This window comes from Ovis aries, chromosome 23, assembly GCF_016772045.2.
Source record: "Ovis aries strain OAR_USU_Benz2616 breed Rambouillet chromosome 23, ARS-UI_Ramb_v3.0, whole genome shotgun sequence".
NCBI classification, from domain to species: Eukaryota; Metazoa; Chordata; class Mammalia; order Artiodactyla; family Bovidae; genus Ovis; species Ovis aries.
The window spans coordinates 34740896-34761662 of NC_056076.1; the positions used below are offsets into that span (position 1 = coordinate 34740896).

Here is a 20767-nt window from a genome sequence, read left to right on the forward strand (position 1 = left end):
TCTGCCTGCCAGTGTAGGAGATGTAAGAAACCTGAGTTCGATCCCTGGGTTAGGAAGATCTCCTGGAGGAGGAAATGGCTTCTTGCCTGAAAAAAAATCCCATGGACAGAGGAGCCTGGCGGGCTACAGTCCACGTGGTTGCTAAGAGTCAGACACAAACGAGCACACACACATACGTCCGGGAAACACAGCAAACAAAATACGAAACACTAACAAAAGAGCAATAAACAGTCTAGATGTCTTTATTCCACTGGCTTCCTCCCCCTGCCTTCATCCCCATCAAGGCTTCCCAGTAACAGACAGAGCAGGTCTGGCTGCTGAGTGAGATGCTGCCTTCATGATGGAGCCAACAGGGAAGCGCTTCCACCATCTGGTTCTACCCAGAGTGGTAACTCTGCTGCGTGCGTGATGTCCAGGTTCCCACTGGCTGTCAGCAAACTCCCTCGCTCATTCAAGCAAAGGCAGCAGAACTAGGTCTTCCTTTGCACAGGTGGAAAAACAAAACCTTGGAGTCGTCAGCATCAGTGTTAAAGGTCACACACACAATTGGAGCCCAAACTAGTGGCATAGAAAGCTCTGGGGCCGGAACCCCAGGGTCTCTGGCGCTGAAATGACCACTTTCTATCGGCACTGAGCTCTCCTGCAGCCTTACACACCCTACGCCTCACTGCCAGCTCCGTTTCCACAGTCACAGGGCAGGGCAACTTCAGAGCGCCTGGTAACTGAAAAGTAGGAGCAGAAAGAAGGGGGAGGGATGGAGGGAGGGAGGCGCTGGCATCCCTCTGAAAAGCTTTTACATTTTCCCATGCCGTATGAAACAAATGTTTTGTGTAATTTTCCAATGGCCTTGATTAAAGATGTTATGTAACTCACTATAACTAAAGCTTGAAGAAACGAAAGGCCATGCCAGGCTTATCATTTGTTTGGACCCGGCCAGAGATCCAGATACATTAAGCCCTCCAAACGTGGCCAGTTTATTTCTGTGGAGTCTCGTCCTTCAGGAACTTGCCTCCTTTGCCTGGTACTCAAGGCCTTTTATAATCTATCCCAGATCTCCCTTCTGCCCTGTCCCAGCCCCTGCCAACCCACACATGCCCGTCTCTCTAGCCAGGAGGCGGCCACGAACACCCAACAAGGGTCCTATACAGCCTTGCCACTGCATTTCCTCCTCTTTCTCATGCTCCCCACTGATCTGAAGCTGGTTCCTTCTGGAGAATCCATTCACTCTTTCTGGGAGAAGACTTCCTTCACCACCCCATGCTCTGAACTCCAAATGCTTGCGCTGATCCACGTCAGTCCCTTGGTGAGTGCATGCATGCTAAGTAAGTCACTTCAGTCACTTCTGAATCTTTGAGACCCCATGGACTGTAGCCCCACCAGGCTCCTCTGTCCCTGGGATTCTCCAGGCAAGAATACTGCAGTGGGTTGCCTTGTCCTCCTCCAGGGGATCCTCCCAACCCAGGGATCAAACTCACATCTGTAAGGTCTCCTGCATTGGCAGGTGGGTTCTTTACTGCTAGTGCCACCTGGGAAGTCCCCAGTCCCTTGGTTAGGGAGTAGATTCAGTCAGTGCCCCTTACCAACCCAGAACTTGGGCGTGACCTTGACCTCTCTGACCCATTTTTTCCTTAACATGAGCAACATGAGAGTCTCCTGCCGGAAGTATTGTGTGAAGATGACATGAGACTATTCACTTAAAGGGCCTAGCACAGCGCCTGGGATGTTGAGGGGCGGGGGGCCCTATGAACATGTTTTCCTGTCCCCCATGCTAGACACAGCACCAGGCACAGGAAGACAGCAGCTGTCTGTGTCTGACATTACAAAAGCAAGTTCTCCATCTCCCTGTGCCTCACTTTCCTTAAAATCTTAGAAACGGGGCTTTGGGGACTTGCCTTGCTGTCCAGTGGTTAGCACTCCCTGCTTCTACTGCCAGCGACACAGATTCCATCTCTGGTCCAGGAACTATTACTAAGATCCTACAGGCTTCATGGCGCAGCAGAAAAAAAAAAAAAAAAAGGCAGGGGGCAGGGGGGCAGCTGTTGACGTATCTCCATTATAGTCTGTATTATAAGCTTAGAGGAGTTAATACCTAGAAAGGGCAAAGGTGCCTGGATGACAGTAAATGCTCAGTAAGTCTTAGCGATAATGCAGACGTGGGCAGAGGGGACCTCGTGGTGAACAAGACAGATGTGGTTTCTGTTTTCATGAAGTGAGCGGAAGATAAGACACAAGTTCGTTTGTCTACGATACAACTCTTCTGGCATTTGACATATGTTATCTTGAGTTGTTGGTTATCTATTTACATGTATGTCTTGTCCCCTATCAAGATGGTAAATTTATTGAGGGAGGAGGGCCTGGATCAATTCTGCCACGTCCCCTGCACTGCCCAGCATGTCATGTATATAGCAGACATTCAATAATATTTATTGCTAATCACTGAAAAGATGGTTCATTCCTCTGCCATAAAATTTTTATTATGGAGCTCTTATTCATCAGTGTGGCTCTATAGCTCTTTCTCAGTGGTTCAAAGCAATGCATGAAAAATTAACATATAAACATCATTGCCTGAGTACCAGTGCCTCCTAATTTCTTCCACCTGGAAATTCAGCATCATTTTGGTTCACACACCTTGAGTACAGCCACTATCACTCTACACCTAAGTTGACCATTCATGCCCCAAACAAGTCTTGCATTTTTCCAAGCAGTAGCAACCCCATGTGATCTCATTTCTCCTTGGCAACTATGAGGCAGGGACAAGTACCATCCACATTTTGTAGGTGGGAAAATGGCTTAGGGAGCTGAAGTTACCTGCTCAAGACCACAAGTGAATGTTGGAGTTGGAGTTGAACCCAGACTGCTTGGCATGAAGCAGGGAGTGGGCAACCCTAGGCCAGACTGCCTGGTGCCTAGCTGGACCACCTCTGACTGGAAGGTGATGGCATAGAAGAGCTGGCAACAGGGCACAGCCCTCTCCACAAGCCTCTGAAGGAAGATCTTTATGGCAGAGACATCCTTGCTCAGAGTCACGTGAGAAAGACAACCCGTGGGGCAGGTGACCATTTTCTCATGGGGCCCGTGACAATTGGGCTGAGTCTGCTCCCCGGGAGAACACCATTCAGCCTCTTGCCCTGGGCATTCCAAGGGACACCACCCCCAACTCTTCACCAAGGGGCTACCCACGACCCCCATTAGCCCCCATCCCCCATCCATGGCCGCCCTCCAAAGGCCTCCTACTCAAAGCCGCCCACACCCAAGACTCTCACTCAGGGCCCCACCACGGCCCCCCTCCGCAGCCCTCCTATCCAAAGTCCCCCTAGCCAGGGCCCTCACGAGCAAAGACACTGACCCACTTCTTCCCTCCTTCCTCTTACGTTGCCTCTTGTTGGTGATTTTTTTTTTTAATTTATGATTTTCAGGCCAGCCGGTTGTTAGCCTGCTGTGTTTGGAAATGGTAGATGATTAAACCTCCTGGCCAGGTGTAAATGCAACCTTTGTCATCTGGAGGCTGGGAGAATCACCTTGCTGGGCCACAGCCTGCCTCTGGCTCCGAACTTTCTGCTCCAAGCGGACCCTCTTCCAGGCCAAGGTCGGCAGGCCTCAGCCCTCCGCACTGATTTCCCTGCTCGGAGCCCAGCCCAGAAGCTGGAGATTTCAGAGGGACAAAGATGGCCACAAAAGCACTAGACAGAGCCTTAAATTCAGGGGAAGCATCAAACCTCTTGTCCATCTCTCTCTCTGTTTTTTTTAAAGGGAATTTTTACCAGGTAAATAATAAAAATATGTAATCATTGACTAGGTCTTTCAATGTGAACCGAAGATATGCGTTCATTTCTGTTGCCAGGGCTTCCCTAGTGGCTCGATAGTAAAGAATCTGTTTGCTAACGCAGGAGACATGGGTTTGATCCCTGGGGCAGGAAGATCCCCAGCAGGAGGAAATGGCAACCCACTCCAGTATTCTTGCCTGGGAAATCCCATGGACAGAGGAGCCTGGGGAGGCTACAGTCCATGGGGTCACAAACAGTCAGACACGACTGAGCACTCTTGCCAGTAAATTCTCCCGTGACCCTCCCTTTGCCTCAGTACCACCCTCTGGCCCTCAGCATCCACTGTCCACATATCCACTCAGATGTGGCTTCTGGTTTGAGCATCCAAGGAGCTTCAGCCAGGTGGGGAGGGGCAGCAGTTGGAGGAGCCACTTCTAGAAATAGGTTCCCAAGCCGCCTCCCTCAAGGAAGCCCCAACCACAGGCCCATGAGAAGGGGAGGCCTACCCAGAATTCCCTTTGCAATTGCTAAACGGAGGACAGGAAGTCCTGGATGTGCGTTATGGGCATCAGTAGCCCGACGCTCCTGGGGAAGCAGCCAGAAGCCGTCTGTTGACTTTTTCAGGCCGAGTTCTCACCAACAGACATGTGTTTCAGGAGGGTTATTGCTGAGCAAACAGCACATGGCAAGTTCACTTTCTGCACCACATGTCCCAGCCCTTGCAGCCGGGAGCAGCTCGAGGGCAGCTAGAGGCAGCCAGACCTGCTCTCCATCCGGATGCTTCTGTTTGCCCAAGTTCCCTTTCAGGCAGGCACTGGAGGGCTTTAGCAGAATTTCAGTGCAGTTTGGGCAGAGAAGTAAGTCCACTTGGGAGTTCTCTGCAGGCAGTAAATAAATGTTTGTTGAAGGCAGAATGAAGAAATCAATAAATCAATTAAGGTGTGTTTAGTGAGCGGTCCCCTGAGCCCCGCCCCGAGTCACACTCTGTGGGAGACCTGACGCCCCTCTGGCAGCCACCGACAGATGGGGAGGACAAAACTAACAACCGTGGGATCACTTGAAACAATCTGACGCTAAACTACTATCCCTGCCCTTAGAAATCTGCCTTAAGTTCGCTCCATTTGGGTTTTTACAATTGATGTTACAGATCACAAGGCTCTGTGAATTTTGCAAAGGCTCTTGGTTGAAAGTGATGTTCTAACCAGTAGCAGGATGGTCACAGTCCACCGCAGGGGTAGGCATGTTCCATGTGCAAGCAAAGCAGGAGATGAGAGGATGTGAGAGGATGGTTCGTGGGTGGTAGGTAGGGTGCAGGCAGGAGGACCGGAGAAAGGACCATCTCAGCTAGTGGATGGGGTGGCTGCGTGTGATGGGAACCCTCTGGAAGCTGCAGTGAAGGGTTTCTTTCAGGGGAGTAAGAACCCAGTGTGCAGAGTAGGAAGGAAGCACATCCCTGTCCCTCCCTCCCTGCCCCCCACTGCTGGGGGCTGACATTTCTTTAACCCAGGATGGGGCACCATTAGAGGGGTGTATTTGGAGGACTGATGGTGATTAGAGGCAGAGCCAATGCAGAGGAGCAAGATCAGCCTCAATGATGGAAAGAGATGGGATGGAAAAGAAATGGCTAATCCTAGAGACTTTTTTTTTTTAACAGGTGAGGCAGAGGTTAATGACTCCAGCACAGTGGGTGGCCCCGTGTTCTCTCTGCCTTCCCTCTTTTTTTCTGGCCTTTGGCATATGGGATCTTACTTCCCAGCCTGGGGATCCAACCCGCACCCCCCTGCAGTGGCAGACCAGAGTCTCAACCACTGAACCACCAGGGAAGTCCCTTAGAGACATTTTGAAGAAGTAAGACAGAATGGTGACAGGCAGGATGTGGAAGGTAGTGGCAAGAGGGAAGGGGGTGGTGCTGACGCCCTGAGCGATGGGCTGGGGGTGAACAGGATCAGGAGGGACGTGAAGGTCACCAGGATCTGCTGAAATCTCCAACCCCTGGGTTCCTCTGAGAGACTCCCATTCCTGTCTCCTCAGGATTTCTTTTTCTCCAGGTCCTCAAATTAGCCTCTTTTTGCCCCATATTTCCCTCCTACTCAGTCTTTCTCACTCCTCAAATGACTGGTTGTTCATTTTTGAGGAAGAGATGAAACTGTTGGGGAAAAAAAAAAAGATGTGCCTATGAGACCGTTCTCCACATGGAAATCTGAGCCTTGGACACGGTGGGAAGACTTGTCTGTGGAAGTTTCAGTGGTCTGTTTCTGGAAGGCCAGACTTCAGAGTACATCGGGATTTTATACAGGGGAGTTCCTAGTTAAAGGAGAGAGGGGGTATTCTTTCTTAAAAACACATAATTTCATTTATTTATGGCTATGCTGGGCCTCCATTGGTGCTCGAAGGCTTTCTCTAGTTTGGGGGAGTGGGGGCTGCTCTTTGTCGTGGACCCTATAGAGCATGCAGATTTCAGTAATTGTGGGACACGGGCTTAGTTGCTCCACAGCATGTGGAATCTTCCCTGACCAGGGATTGAACCCATGTCCTCTGCACTGGCAGGTGGATTCTTACCCACTGGGCCACCTGGGAAGTCCGAGAGAGTTTATTCTAAACAAGGAAGGAAGAGGAAGGAAACAACCCAAGGAGGTATTCAGGAAGGAAGTCAGGGCATTGATGACAAGCAAGGCAGTGAGCTAAGACTTTACACTTGGCCCAGCCCCCAAGGATGGCTTCTGTCTGCAAAGTCCCTGTACTGGGTGGGAGACATTAGGAAAAACAGATACCAGCCTTATAGCGAATGAATGAATGGAGGGAGGGAGGGGGCAGCTTTACCAGTAACTGTGCTGCATGGGAGCATCTACGCAGAAAAAGAAGACAAAGAGACTTCCCTGATGGTCCGTTGGTTGAGAATCCACCTCCCAGTGCAGAGCACAAAGGTCTAACCCACAGTCCAGGAACTTAGATCCCACATGCCAAGGGGCAGCTAAGCTAGCGTGCCACATCTACTGGGTGATTGCCACAACTAGACAAGACCAAGCACTGCAATGAAGATTTGTGCAAGAGTGTGCGATAAGTTGCTTCAGTTGTGTCTGACTCTGTGTGATTCTATGGACTGTAGCCTGCCAGACTCCTTTATCCATGGGAATCTCCAGGCAAGAATACTGGAGTAGATTCCCTATTCCTTCTCCAGGGGATCTTTCTGACTCAAGGATCAAACCTGTGTCTCCTGCATTGCAGGCGGATTCTTTGCCACTGAGCTGCTGCGGTAAGCCTATGGGGTGGAGAGATGGTGGCAAAATAATGAATTCTGTTTGGAACAGACTTGTCTTTCATCACTAGCACTTCATCTTCCTCCCAAAGCAGCCTGAAAGACCCCCAACGCCTTGTTGGTTGATTTATCATGTTTTCCAGACAGCAAAATGGTCAACTAAGCACAAAACAATATTATTCTCACTGATGGCATTTTCACTGACAACCATTCTTCACTGCAGAAAATAACTCCAAGGTAGTCAGGATTCGGACCATCCTAAAACTCAGCCCTCCTGATCTTCAGTTTAAAATTATTAAGAGGCAAAGGGACAACAGAACATCCTAATATTGCTATAAATCTGACATGTGATGGTGGACATTAAACAAATGTGTATCGAGCATGTCGCAGTCTAGTAAGGAAGACAGGTGTGTAAACATGCTGTTTCAGTGAGATTGCAGTCAGACGGGAAGAGAAGCAGACACACAATAAGAGCCTTTTATTGCTAAAGTACAAGGGGCGACGGGGTGTGTAGCCCAAGCCTGTGTCAGAACCAAGTGCCAAGCTGGAGTTGCTGCTGTTTACTCACTCAGTCGTGTCCGACGCTTTGCAACCCTATGGACTCTAGCCCACCAGCCACCTCTGTCCATGGAATTTTCCAGGCAAGAATACTGGAGTGAGTAGCCATTCCCTTCCCCAGGGAATCTTCCAGACCCAGGGATTGAACCAGGGATCTTCACTGCAGGCAGATGCTTTGTTGTCTGAGCCTGCCAAGCTAGAGAGTCTGATCTTTATCAAGGAGGTGACACAGAGCCACAAGAGTTTGAAGCTGAGAAGGGATGTTATCAAGAATGCATGCTGGAAAGATCAATGGGCTATGGTGCAGGTGATAGATGGAAGACTGGGGAGAAGGGGAGCCACCTGGAAGGACATGTCCAATGTCCAGATGCTAGATGGTGTCTTTCTGAACCAAGGGAGTACCAGGAAGGGGTGAAAGGAAGACATACCATTAAGGTAGGCTGGAAAGGAGGATGCAGTTCAGCTTTGTGCTAACCTGGTGTGGGAGGAAAGGGAGGGCATGTCTAGGGGCTTCCTGGTTTCTTGTTTGGGCAGCTGGGTGGTTGGTTGGTATTCAGTTGCTAAGTTGTGTCCAACTCTTCGCGACCGGGTAAACTGCAACACACCAGACTTCCCTGTCCTTCACTATCTCCTGGAGTTTGCTCAACTTCATGTCCATTGAGTCGTGATTCTAGCTAACCATCTCATCCTCTACCACCCTCTTCTCCTTCTGCCTTCAATCTTTCCCAGCTCTTCGCTGGGTGGTTGATAAAACGTTACTAACAGAAGATTCAAGATGGAGAGTAGCTGGGGACTTCCCTGGCAGTCTGGTGGCTAAAACTCCATCTTCCAATGCAGGGAGTGCAGGTTCGATCCCTGGCTGGGGAATTAAGGTCCCACGTGCCATGGGGTGCGGCCAAAAATTAAAAAGAAACCAAAGAGCTAGAAGGGATGGGGGGAAGTGAAGGGTGGGAGGGAGAAGAAGGAATTCCAACTTGGACACAGTGACTTTGAGAAGCTAAGAGTCCCGTCAGTGGACAAGCTGGGAGGCAACTGGATATTCAATCAGCAGAACACAGAATCGGGGTCTGTGGGACTCACTGGCCACATGTTGGCGAAGAAGTGCCTTGGCCTCTCTCAGTCTTGGCGTTTCCATCTGAACAAGGAAGGAGCAGATTCGTCTGTGATTCTGGGGGCACAGAAATGCATCCATGGGGTGCCGAGGGTGGCTGCAAACAGGCTTTCCTCACCTCCCACACGTGCCTCCAGGATGCCCTCAATCTCAGGTGCCATCTTTTTTGCTGTTTTTTAATCTTTTAAATTATTATTATTATTTTTTTAATTTTGGAGCCATGCTGCATGGCACGTGGGATCTTAGTTATCTGACCAGGGATCGAACCCACACCCCTGTATTGGGAGCTCAGAGTTTTAACCACTGAACCACCAGGGAAGTCCCTCAGGTACCACCTTTACTGAGCCCCTGAAAGGTGTTCCAGGTGGGAGTCCTCCTCAGCATCCTTCACTTCACATCTGAAGGCTGAGCAGGAGGAAGGAGGCTGGGCTCAGCATGACTTCCACAAAACTAGAGACTTCCAGCAGCTGCCTCCAGGTCTCATCCCCACTGCTCTCCAGCAGAAATAATTCACATTCCTTACTGATTTATTAAGTATTAGAAATCATAAGACGCCCTCATGCTTCAACAAATAGAGCTGAAACAGCTGAATATTCATAAGCCAAAAAAAAAAAAAGGATTTCAACCCATCCCTTGCATCATATACAAAAATTAACTCTAAACAGACCACAATCCTAAAGCTAAAACTATAAAATTTCTAAAAAGAAACAGGAGAAAATATTTATGTCCTTGGGTTAAGCAAAAATTTTTAGGTAGGACACAAAAGCAGAAACTGTTGTGTGTGTTTTTTTTTTAAGTTCATAAACTGGACTTTATCAAAGTTTTAATGTCTTCTCTTCTAAAGATGTAGTCGAGAAAATTAAAAAATAAGTCACGGACTGAGAGAAAAAGACAGAGCTGATAAAGGATTGGTATCCAAAATGTGTGAAGAACTCTCACAGCTCAATAATAAGAAAACAAAACCTAATTTTAAAATGGGCAAAAATAAATAAATAAATAAATAAATAAAAATGGGCAAAATATCTGAACATATACTTCACCAAAGAAGACATGTGAATGGCAAATGAGCACCTTGAAAGATATTCACTGCTGGTGGGAATGTAAATTGGTGCTGCCTGTGTGGAAAATAGTATGGAGGTTCCTTTTAAGGAACTAAAAATAAGAACTACCATATGACCCAGCAATCCCACTCCTAGTCATATACAGAGAAAACTGCAATTTGAAAAGGTACATCATAGCGCTATTTACAATAGCCAGGACATGGAAGCAACCGAAATGCCCATCCACAGAGGACTGTATAAAGTATATGTGGTACATATATACAATGGAATATTACTCAGCCATAAAAAAGAAAGAATGCCATTTGCAACAGACCTAGAGATTATCATACAAAGTGAAGTAAGTCAAAAAGAGAATGACAAATAGCATATGCTATCACTTATATGTATAACCTACAAATAACGGTACAAACGAACTTATTTACAAACCAGAAATACCTACTCAAATGGCTAAACTAAAAAGAAAGGGGTAGGGGAGGGAGAGAAAGAAAGGAAAGGAAATTTGCCCATGTCAAGTTCTGATGAGAAAGCAAAGAAACTGGAATTCTCACACATGGGGGATGGGAATGCAAAATGACACAGTCACTTCAGAAAGGAGTTTGGCAGTTTCTTATAAATTAAGCATACTCTTACCACATGACTTAGCAATTCTACTTCTAGGTATATACCCAAGATTAATGAAAACATGTTCACACAAAAACACGTGCAGGAATGCTTATAGCGGTTTTTATTCACAATAGTAAAAAGCTGAAAAGTGTCTGCTCAGCTGGTGGATGGATAAAATAAAATAACGTGGTATATCCAGGCTTACTGCCACGCTACTCCATCCACACTGCCCAGTGGTAAGAGGATGCACACGGCAAGGAGGTGAATCTCAGATGCTTTGTGCTACATGAAAAAATGTGCTCAGTCATGTCTGACTCTTCGCGACCCTGTAGACTATAACCCACCAGGCTCCCCATCCATGGAATTCTCCAGGCAAGAATACTGAAGTGGGTTGTCATTTCCTCCTCCAGGGGATCTTCCTGACCCAGGGATCAAACCTGGGTCTCCTGGGTCTCCTGCATTGGCAGGCAGGTTCTTTACCACTAGAGCTACTTGGGAAGTCCAGGTGAAGTGAAAGAAACCAGATTCCAAAGGCCACACAGTACAAGATTCCACTTATGAAACATCCCAGAAAAGGCAAATCCATGAGACAGAGCACAGATCAGTAGTTGCCAGGGTCTGGGGATGGAGCTTGATGACACAAGAGCACAAAGGAACTTGTTGTTTTTTTTTTTTTGGCTATGCCACACAGCCCTAAGGGCACGGAACAATTAGTTCCCCAACCAGGGATCAAACCCATGTCCCCTGCCCTGGAATCGCAGAGTCTTAACCTCTGGACCACTAAGGAAGTCCCCACAAGTAAACTTTTGATAGAAATGTCCCATGTCTTGATTGTGGCAGTGGTTATACGACTGCATGGGTGTATCAAAATTCAGAGAACCATATCTAAAACCGTGACTTGGCCTCTCACCTTCTGAGATGGCCCACACTCTGCAGAGTGTGTTTCTCTCTAAATAAATCCACTTCTCATCTATCACTTTGTCTCTCACTGCATTATTTCTTCAACAAGACGTCAAGAACCTGAGTGTCACTGAAATGGTCACAACGTTGTTCGTTAATCGGCTATACTCCAATACAGTAAAAAAAAAAAAAGAAGAAGAAGAAGAAGAAGTTTAAAAAATAAATTAATTAGAACAGGTGAATTTTACTGTCTGTAAAATGTATCTCAATAAACCCAACTTAAGGGGAAAAAATACACCGAAAAGCTTTCCTATGGGATTTCTCTTTTCACTTCCAAGATAAAATTTATCTTGTGCATCATTCATCAAACTGCCCACTTCATTTGTAACTGTTTCGTATTCTTCTTTGCACAACAGGATGGACAAACTAAGAATGAAGGTCTGAGAGAAGAACTTCACAGAGCCTGATCATGGCTCGTTTTTCCTAGGTCTGTGCCCATCTTCAGTTTTATGAAGGCTCAGATGTAAATGTGCACAGACATACAATCCCACACCAGTGATTTGGACTCAACCACCAAGAGCTGTCTTGCAGCCCCTCATACACTGCCACTGGAAATGTAAATGTAACTCGTGTTGCGGGAGGCAAGTTTGTGTTTAAAGTACTAAAGTGCTAAGAACCTCCCTGATGGTCCAGTGTCTAAGACTCTGCACTCCCAATGCAAGGGGCCCAGGTTAGATCCCTGGTCAGGGAACTAGATCCTCATGCCCCAGCCAAGAATTCACATGCCACAGCTAAAAGAGCCTGCATGCTGCAACTAATATTTATTGGAGCAGCCAATAAATAAATAAAATATATATTTTTTTTAATGCTTAAAATACTCATACACGTTCACCCTGAAATGTTATCCTAAAGAATCAATTAAGTATAGAGGAAATAATAGTAGAGTCGTAACTTACAAGGTTAATTACAAGGGTATCAAAACGCCTAAAAACACAGACTCAAGCTAAACTGGCTGGTTTGATGCAGCTCCATTGTTTATTAGCTGTGTGACCTTGAGGTTAGTTACTGAACCTCTCCGTGCCACGGTGTCACTATCTGTGAAATGGGGTTAGTAATAGTACCTACATATTAGGGTTATTAAGGGATTAAATGAGATGACTTACGTGAAGCACTCAGCACATTTCCTGGCCCATGGGAAGCCTTCTAAAAATAGGTTGGAGGATGTCCCTCACAATTTGCATATTGAAGTCATATTCCTCAGTATCTCAGAATGTGACTGTATTTGGAGATAGGCTTTTTTTTTTTTTAACTTTTTTTTGTATTGGAGTATAGCCAATTGACAATGTTGTGGTAGGTTCAGGTGAACAGTGAAGGGACTCAGCCATACATATACATGTATCCATTCTCCCCCAAACCCCTCCTCCCATCCAAGCTGCCAAATAACATTGAGCAGGTTCCCTGTGCAATACAGTAGGTCCTTGTTGGTTATCCATTTTAAATACAGCAGTGTGTACATGACCATCCCAAACTCCCTAACTATCCCTTGCCCCTGCCAGCCATAAGTTCGTTTCCTAAGACTGTGAGTCTCTTTCTGTTTTATAAGTTCATTTGCGTCATTTCTTTTTAGATTCCACATATAAAGGCTGTCATACGATATTTCTCCTTCTCTGTCTGTCTTACTTTGCTCAGTATGACACTAGGGCCATCCATGTTGCTGCCAATGGCATTATTTCATTCTTCTTAACAGCTGAGTAATATCCATTGTATATATGCACCACATCTGCTTTATCCATTGCTCTGTTGATGGACATTTATGTTGCTTCCACGTCTTGGCTATTGTAAACGGTGCTGCAGTGAACACTGGGGTGCATGTATCCTTTTGAATTATGTTTTCCTCCAGATATATGCCCACAAGTGGGATTGCAGGGTCATATGGTAGCTCTATTTTTAGTTTTTTAAGGAACCTCCATTCTGTTCTCCATAGTAGCTGTACCAACAGCACAGGCGTGCTCCATTCTGGAGACAGAGGTTTTTAAGAAAGTGGTGAAGTTACAGCAAGGTCATTAGGGTGGGCACTGATCCAGTATGATTGGTGTCTCTATAAGAAGAGGAGATTAGGACAAAGACAGGACAGAGGAAAGACGGCGGGAGGACACACGTTAGAGGCAGCATCCACAGGCCGAGAGCAGCGGCCTCAGAAGAAACCAGCCCTGCTGACACTGTCATCTGGGACTTCCAGCCGCCAAGCCTCAGAGGAAACAAATGCCTGTTGTTAAGCCACCCAGTCTATGCTACTATGTTAAATCAGCCCTAGCAAATGACTGTAGCCATTAAATCACCAAATAGAGGAACTGGTTTAATGTATTTTGATACAGCCATTCAGGTGGCGCTAGTGGTAAAGAATCCGTCTGCCAATGCAAGAGACGCAGGTTCGATCTCTGGATTGGAAAGATTCCCTGGAGAAGGAAATGGCAACCCTTGCCAGTATTCTTGCCTGGGAAATTCCATGGGCAGAGGAGGCTGGCAGGCTATACTTCATGGGGCCGCAAAGAGTCAGACATGACTGAGCAACTGAGCACACATCCAGGGATAATCTCTACAGCCTTTATTTATTTATTTATTTATTGGCCGTTCCAGGCAGCTTGCAGGATCTTAGTTCCCCAGCCAGGGATGGAACCCAGGCCCATGGCGGTGAAAGCAGGGAGTCCTAACCATTGGGCTGCCAGGGAATTCCCTTTAAAAACAGTGGTCTTGGTATATCTTTACTGGTCTATAATAAAATACCGTTAAAGTGAGGGAAACAGGCTATAAAATAATATGCACAGAATCATACATTTTTGTTTATATGTCTCTGTGTATGCTTAAATAAGTAAAATGTAGCAAGCATGATTGTTTTTGAGAGAACCATGTAGGATTTCTTTTCTATTTCTTTTTGTTGCTTGTTTGCAGTTTCTAACTTTTCTGTCATGAACCAAGATTGCTTGCTCATTACCAAAAAAACAAAAAAAACTGCTTTTGAAGTCAGTTCTGGTAGCTCAGTCGGTAAAGAATCTTCCTATAGCGCAGGAGACCCAAGGTCACTGCCTGGGTTGGGAAGATCCCGTGAGGAAGACAATGGCAACCAACTCCAGGAACCTTGCCTGGAAAAATCCCATGGACAGAGGAGCCTGGTGGTCTACAGTCAATGGGGTCGCAAAGAGCTGGACACGACTGAGCAACTAAACATCCACCACCCCACCTTAATGTGGGCCAGAGCTGATGTCAGTCACCAGGGATCTCCAGACTGAGCCAGAGCCAGACAGATGGGATGAGTCAAGGGGTCAGTGCCTGACTTCTGGGCAAAGCTGTGGGCGGGTCATCGGCACTTGAAAAAACCAAATCCATCCATGCATCCCAGGGAATTCATTTCTGACCAGAGATTCTAGCATTCTAGCAGAGACTCAAACCAGATCTACTCCTTATTGTCTTTTCTGCTGCCACCAGCCCCTCCCTACCCACGTCTCTTTCTGGGAAGCTCATGGGTTATAAACACACAGTATGCCAGGCTCCAAGGACCAGGAGCAACCCCAAAGACATTTAGATTTGCCGCTGGGATTAATGACTTCAAGAAGCATTTGCCAGGAACTCTTCAAAGCTGGAAACAGAAGCCCTGGAGCATTAAATATAAATAAATACTTAGTCGATTGGTTTCTCCTTTGCTTTTCAAAGAGCAGTTTACTTCCTGGATTATCATTACAGTAGCCTGCTCTCCGGAAGCCAAGATTATTCAAGTGCACAGCTCAGGGTTGGGGTAAAACGGGGGAAAAAAAAAAAAAAAGGTAAAGATCCCCTTGTCATAGATCCGCTCTCTGTTTCCTGGCTGTTTGTCTGCCTCTGGAAGCGCAGAAGGAGAAACATTACTATGCTACGCACCCCCCTGCCTAAGGCCTGTCGCTTTCTTTCTTTAAAAAAAAAAAAATTATTTATGTACTTATTTATTATTTTTTGGCTTTTTTGCTGCACGAGGGCTTTCTGTAGTCAGGGCTTCTCACTGCAGTGGCTTCTCTTGTCAAGGAGCATGGAAACTAGAGTGCGGGCTCGGTAGGTATGGTACCCAGGCTTAGTTGCTCACGCCACGTGGGATCTTAGCTCCCAGGCCAGGGATCGAACCCGTGTCCCCTACTTAGGCAGGCAGATTCTTAACCACTGGACCACTAGGGGAGTCCAGGCCTGTTGTTTCCTACTGCAAACCTTTTCTCCCTTTGAGGTATATAAATTCCATTTGAGAGGGGAAAAAGTCCAGTTTCTCTGTTGATAAGAAAGCAGTTGGGATTTCCCTGGTGGTCAAGTGCTGCACTAAAGATGAAAAATTAAAAAAAAAAAAAAGATGAAAAATATAATCCTAATTGGAACAGAATAAAGATTATTTGGAATAATAGTTATTTCTGAAAAACAACTACCCTAAAGGTTTCTTTCTTTCTTTTTTCTTTTCAAACTTTAAACTGTTTATTTTGTGTTAGGGTATAGCTGCGGTAATGCTGTGGTAGTTTCAGCTGAACAGCGAAGGGACTCAGCCATACATGTACACGTATCCATTCTCTCCCAAACCCCCCTCCCATCCAGGCTTCCATATAACACTGAGCAGAGTTCCATGTGCTGCACAGTGGGCCCTTGTTGGTTATCCATTTTGAGAACAGCCATATGTACACAACCTTCCCAAACTCCCTAACTATCCCTTCTCCCAATCCTTCCCCACCCAACCCCCGACACCACAAGTCTGTTTTCTAAGTCTGTGAACCCCTTCCCAGGGGTTTCTGATGACAGTAAATTCACCTGTGACAACAGCATGATGTCACCATCTGCAAGAATACAACCGTCCTGCCCTGCCCTGTGGATGACACAGCTTAAATGGAATGCTGACATCTTGGCATTTTCCCAGCAGAGGGTGGCTAGGTTAGTGAGAATCTGCAGACCTGGCCAGTTAGGAAATTTTCATTCATTTGAATTCCATTCAATCATTTGAAATGTCTTTCACCATTATGTGCCACACTTTAAATCACAAAAATATATCATGAAATGAGCATCAGGGTCACACCTGGACTCTAGAATCCCTCATCTCTCTTCTACTTTTTCCCCGTTTTTCCACGGCACTTATTTCCTTTTGACACGCTATATAATTTCCATATTTGTTATGTTTATCAGTATCAGTCTCCCCTTGCTAGCTTATCACCTCCATGAAGGCAGGGATCTTGGTTGGTTTCATTTACTGATGGAACCCGAGTACCTATAACAGTATCTGGCATATTGTAAGGTACTCAATATATAAACGGTAGAGATAACATGTAAACACATATGTCATATCTACAGTAAAGCGTCTGTCTGCAATGCAGGAGACCCGGGTTCGATCCCTGGGTTGGGAAGATCCCCTGGAGAAGGAAATGGCAGCCCACTCCAGTATTCTTGCCTGGAAAATCCCATGGACCGCAGAACGTGGTAGGTTACCTTCCATGGGGTCGCAAAGAGTCGGACACGACTGAGCGACTTCACTATATAACTGTATCGGAGAAGGCAATGGCAACCCACTCCAGTACCCTTGTCTGGAAAATCCCATGGACAGAGGAGCCTGGTGGGCTGCAATCCATGGGGTCGCTAGGAGTCGGACACAACTGAGCAACTTCACTTTCACTTTCATGCATTGGAGAAGGAAATGGCAACCCACTCCAGTATTCTTGCCTGGAGAATCCTAGGGACGGGGGAGCCTGGTGGGCTGCCGTCTCTGGAGTCGCACAGAGTCGGACACGACTGAAGCGACTTAGCAGCAGCAGCAGCAGCATACAATTATATGGGCTTCTCAGGTGGCACTAGTGGTAAAGAATCTGCCCACCAATGCAGGAAACACAACAGACGAGGGTTCGATCTCTGAGTCAGAAAGATCCCCTAGTGGAGGGGTTGGCAACCCACCCCAGTGTTCTTGTCTGAAGAATCTCATGGACAGAGGAGCCTGGCCATGAGGCTGCATGCAAAGAGTCAGACATAGCTGAGCACGCACACACCTAACTCAAACCTATGACTAGAGTGAAGAGAAGAATGGTCAAGTCCATTAATACAGTGCCCACCAATTATACTATCTCCCCATTTCACAAAATTGAAAAGTGTGCCCTTCTGTATTTTTACCCAAGTTGCTAGTTATGCTTTTGGAAAGTGTAGGACTAGAGGTATACTGATGCACGTGCTCCAAGAAAGATGTTCAAGGCTCCTCATGGTGACAAGGTAGAATGTAGCAAAAGACTTATATGCACTTGTCAATGAATAGAGGCTCCTGTAACAGGTTCATGACTCTCAGGCAGTCGTGTTTTACAAAGAATGAGACAGATCTACAGGTACTGATTTCACATCATCTCCAAGATAAATCATTAGATTAAAAAATGAATTTTCTTCTTTTTATTCCTGATTAAATCCTGCCTTTTTCAGCAAAATGGATGGACCCTAAGGGCATTAGGCTAAGTGAAGTCAAGTCAGACAGAGAAAGGTACATACTGAATGATCTCACTTATATGTGGAATCAAAAAGCCAAACACACAGAAACAGAGAGTAGGGAGGTGGTTACCAGGGGCTGGGATGGGGGAAATGGGGAGACACTGGCCAAAGGGTACAAACTTCCAGTTGAGTAAGTTTTAGAGATCTAATCATGGCATAGTGACTACAGTTTATGACACTGTGTTGCATACTTTAAAGTTGCTAACAGAGTAGCTCTTAAATATTCTCACCACACACACACATATACATGTATGCACACACACAAAAGTGATTCTATGAGGTGATGGGCACATTAACAGTATTGTGATCATTATTTCACAGTGTATACATCATGAGAAACACTGGGCTAGAAGAAGCACAAGCTGGAATCAAGATTGCCTGGAGAATAACCTCAGATATGCAGATGACACCACCCTTATGGCAGACAGTGAAGAAGAACTAAAGAGCCCTCTTGATAAAAAGTAAAAGAGGAGAGTGAAAAAGTTGTCTTAAAGCTCAACATTCAGAAAACTAAGATCATGGCATCTGGTCCCATCACTTCATGGCAAATAGATGGGGAAACAGTGGAAAGAGTGGCTGACTTTATTTTTCTGGGCTCCAAAATCACTGCAGATGGTGATTGCAGCCATGAAATGAAAAGATGCTTACTCCTTGGAAGGAAAGTTATGACCAACCTAGATGGCATATTCAAAAGCAGAGATGTTACTTTGACAACAAAGGTCCGTCCAGTCAAGGCTATGGTTTTTCCAGTGGTCACGTATGGATGTGACAGTTGGACTGTGAAGAAAGCTGAGCACCGAAGAATTGATGCTTTTGAACTGTGGTGTTGGAGAAGACTCTTGAGAGTCCCTTGGATTGCAAGGAGATCCAACCAGTCAATCCTAGGCGAGAGTCCTAGGTGTTCATTGGAAGGACTGATGCTGAAGCTGAAACTCCAATACTTTGGCCACCTGATGTGAAGAACTGACTTATTTGAAAAGACCCCGATGCTGGGAAAGATTGTAGGCAGGAAAAGAAGGGGACGACAGAGGATGAGATGGCTGGATGGCATCACAGATTCAATGGACATGGGTTTGGGTGGACTCCGGGAATTGGTGATAGACAGGGAGGCCTGGTGTGCTGTGGTTCATGGGGTCACAAAGAGTTGGACACGACTGAGCAACTGAACTGAACTGAACTGATACGTCTATCAGATCATCACGTTATACACCTCCAATTTACACAATGTTGTGTGTCAATTATATCTCAGTAAAGCTAGAGGAAAATGGAAAGTGCATAATAGCATTCATCATGCTTTCATGTGTTTTTAAAATCTGAAGGAAATTCTACATCAGCCTCACCCCCGCTTTAACTTTTTGCCTTGGTTTTGGTAGTTGCGTTAATATTTATCTAACAGGTTTGTTTAGCAATCATTGAACGACCAAACATTCCTTGAGCACTACAATATTCCAAGCAGATGCTAGAACCTTCAAATACACTTAAATCTTAGGACATAGTGGTCACTGTTCCTATTTCACTACTGGAGAAATTAAGACCCAGCGACTTGCCCAGGGTCACACAACTCCTGGATGAACTTGCCCTCCCATCCCAGCCACTCTACCAAGGGCAGAGTTACCCCACACATTTCTCCATGTCTCCTCTGGGTACACAGATCACAGCCTTCAAGGCGCTCTGACTTCCTGGCTTCAGGGAGCCTGGCCCGCTCACCCCCTGTCCCCTGCAGAGGTGTGGAATGGCGAGGTATTGTCCCAGGCCTGTCAGAAAGCAGGAGCTCTGTCTCTCACCTGCCCAGGAAACAGAGCCTTGCAGACAGGCTTGTCTGACTGCCCAGGCAGGAAAACTGTCACCAGCCCTGCGACTGGTGCAGGAGGGAGCCTGTCCCTGTGCAGTTTGCCCCCACCCTCCCCGCCCTCGGCTGGGTTTCCTCTCCGCCTTCAGGGCTTCAGGGAGGAGAGGAGCCACATGCCCATCAGGAGGGCAGCCTCAGTATCAAGACAAGCTCTGTTATGTCTAAGGCAGAAGGCTGGAATTTAGTTCATTTTATCATTGAGGTGATTCAACTGTTTTAATGAAGGGACCTTGGGGCTGGTGGCGTCACAGATAAGGAGTGTGGACCGCGTCCGCAGATGGGTGACCTTGTTCCGCTTGCAACTGCTTTCCTTCCCCTCCCTCCTTCCCACCCCCTCCCTTGATTTCATTTTCTAGCCCAAGGTTTTAGCACCAGGAGGGGAAGGAGTCATTAGCACAGCCAAGCGTCGGAGAAAATGCGGCTTCAGGCAATCCACAAGAGAACAGCAGGCTCCTGTGGCCATCGTTGGCCAGGCCCTTCGTCCCCAGGAGAGGAAGGCAGCAGCCTGGCTCCCCCAGGGAGGCAGGACAAGGCCGTCTGCAGGGAGGTACTAGCCCAGGTGGCTCAGGAAGCGAGGCGGTGCGGCGAATTCTCAGAACTGCTGATTCAATCCCATTTGACACATCTACTGAGAGCCTGTCAGGGACCAAATTCTCTGTTATAGGCTCAGATTTGAAGAGACTGAGATGCGGCCCCGCCAGCCACAAAAGAGCCCAACAGGGGCCCTGACTGGGATCAAAGGGAATTTCTTTTCCTCTTTATTTTTAAAAATTGAATTGTGGTTGATTTACAATGCTGTGTTAGTTTCAGGTATACAGAAAGTGATTCAGTGATCTGTGTGTCTATGGGCCTTCCCAGATGGCACAGTGGTTAAAGAATCCACCTACCAATGCGGAAGACACAAGAGATGCAGTTTCGATCCCTGGATCGGGAAGATCCCCTGAAGTATGAGAAGGCACCCACTGCAGTATTCTTGCCTGGGAAATCCCAAGGACGGAGGAGCCCACCGGGTTGCCAAGAGTCGGACACAACTGAGTTTATATATATATATTCTTTTTCAGACTTGTTTCCATTATAGGTTATTAAACGATATTGAGTATAGTTCTCAGAACGAAATTATTGGAACAGATGAAGAGCAAGAAATGAGCC

General features: G+C 46.6%; 1 long non-coding RNA gene and 1 other non-coding gene across 2 annotated transcripts; both read left to right on the forward strand.

The window, feature by feature from the left end:
- Positions 1 to 7548: 7548 nt before the first annotated feature.
- LOC132658499 (uncharacterized) lies at positions 7549 to 19048 on the forward strand. Its single transcript, XR_009598207.1, has 2 exons — positions 7549 to 7675; positions 18091 to 19048. It is a non-coding gene; the product is annotated as an uncharacterized LOC132658499 (long non-coding RNA).
- TRNAG-CCC (transfer RNA glycine (anticodon CCC)) lies at positions 11932 to 12004 on the forward strand. The gene has a single exon. It is a non-coding gene; the product is annotated as a tRNA-Gly (tRNA).
- Positions 19049 to 20767: the final 1719 nt, after the last annotated feature.